This window comes from Cyprinodon variegatus, unplaced genomic scaffold (genome assembly GCF_000732505.1).
Source record: "Cyprinodon variegatus isolate N-32 unplaced genomic scaffold, C_variegatus-1.0 Scaffold2598, whole genome shotgun sequence".
NCBI classification, from domain to species: Eukaryota; Metazoa; Chordata; class Actinopteri; order Cyprinodontiformes; family Cyprinodontidae; genus Cyprinodon; species Cyprinodon variegatus.
The window spans coordinates 18269-20284 of record NW_015153051.1 but is presented as its reverse complement, the minus strand read 5'-3'; positions in this window follow the sequence as shown (position 1 = coordinate 20284).

Below are 2016 nucleotides of genomic sequence, written 5' to 3'. Positions count from 1 at the left end.
GTTTTGTTGGCTGAAGCTTTTTCCAGGGAGCATAGAGCTAAAATGCACCACACCTGTCACACATTGCAGCACAATGCCTGTCAGTTGACTGAGAAATGGCTTTTACCGATTTACCGCACTTAAAAGACAAGATTAAACTATCTGAAAATATTTGCAGTCATTAAAAAATGAATATCAAGTTAAAACTAATAATAATATGCTGTATATTTTTAACGATTGTAGGAACATCCAAGCACGAATCGATTGTCTAGGCAAACTTCCCTGTGCAGGGTTGTAAGAGTGCAGGCCCCCCAAGTCCATTATTTGTTGACCCAGAGGCAGGTTGCAGACAGAAACTAGTTAATAAAAACGCAACATTACAGACCAATTACCCCAATATGTTTTCAGACAGAAGGAGGAAGCCAGAGTATCCGGAGAGAACTCACAAATGCACAATGAGATCATGTTAACTCCATGCATTGCTACCAACAGTGCCAACATGCAGCTCATATAAGAAAATGATTGATATGAACTAATAATAAATAATGCATAATTGAAAGAGTCTTCTGAAATATATATATTTTTTTTTTTACCAAGAATTCTGCACCCATGCTTTAATATCTGCTCATGTATACCTTCTAAAGAATTTTACAGTAGTAAAAACAATTAAGAAACTTTCTGCAGGTTTTATCGGAAATGTGTGCAAAGCTCATTTCCTCCTTTCAGCTGGAGGAAGTCCATCGAAAAGAAATGAAGTTATTCCAGATGAAAGAGCGAAACTCAAGTATTAAAGGTCATTTTTTTTTATTGCAAGCATCTTATAGCATATTATTTCTCTTTAATTGACATTTAGGAGATTCTGCAAAATGACAGTAATGGCATTGTGCTGTGCATTCCAACTAGAAATGAGGATGATCATAAGTGCAAGTGAATTTAGTTTGACACTTACCTTTGTTCCTCATTGTGACGGCAGGAACTGAGCACTGAGTGCTGGAATCTGGAACTGTAAACTGCTGTTTGGGCAACTAGTCAAAGAAACGAAGAACAAAAAAGCATAAACGAAAGGAAAATCGATTTTGGCTGCAGGACAAAAGAATGTTCCAGGGTCAGTGGTGGATGGGAGAGTTTTACCTTCATCTTCACGTTGGCACAAACAGGCAAGCTGTCCCTGCAGCCCTTGTGGACGGATGCATTACAGTCTGGAAAGAAAAGCAACATAGTGAGCCCGCTGACGGTGGTGATGCTGGGGCCAGTGATTGTGTATGTGTGGGGGGAGGAGGCGGGGGCTAGAAATTCTGACTGGTTTTCACAGTCAGCCAGGAAACTCCACCAGCCCGCTAATGAAAGCCAGACTGGAGCAGCACGCGTGATGCAACAGAGGGGCAATACTGCTGGGTGGAAAAGAAAAGGAAAAAAAAAAAACGACTAGATTTGACGCACACACATGTATACTGCTCTACATGGGAAAATCTCCGTTTTGTAAACATTCCTATATTCATCATTTAGGAACTAAAGTCATAATTCATGCCTCCTAAAATAAGATTTGCAGTGTAATCTGATCCTGTTCAGACAGTCAGCGACTCCGATTCGCCTGTATCCTCTGGGAAACTACCCACAAAGCGTTTGTGTTTCATACCTCCAGCTAAACTCCTAAACAGCTGCAGGCGTCCATTAGGGAAGAGGCTGAAAAAAAAATGAAACACTGAGCAGGTCGGATGTTTCGCCTGCTTTGCTAAATTTTTATAGCAAAGTGTTTCTGCTGAATAACTTATCAGACATGTTGCGCAAATTACACCCACAAAGTATTGTCATTGTGGTTGGCGCAACATTTCTGTTCTGAAGATTACATCAGTAAACATACACTCTTGTTGCTGGTGAGATCATAAAAAAAAAGTCAAGTTTGGACAGAAAGGCAACAACGCCATTAGTGGTAGTTTCAGGCGCTGTCGGATTTTTATATGCATGATCTTTTTCCTCTTCCCCTAACAGCATTATTTGGTATTTCCCCTTTTTTCTGTAGACATCTAAGTAGACCCA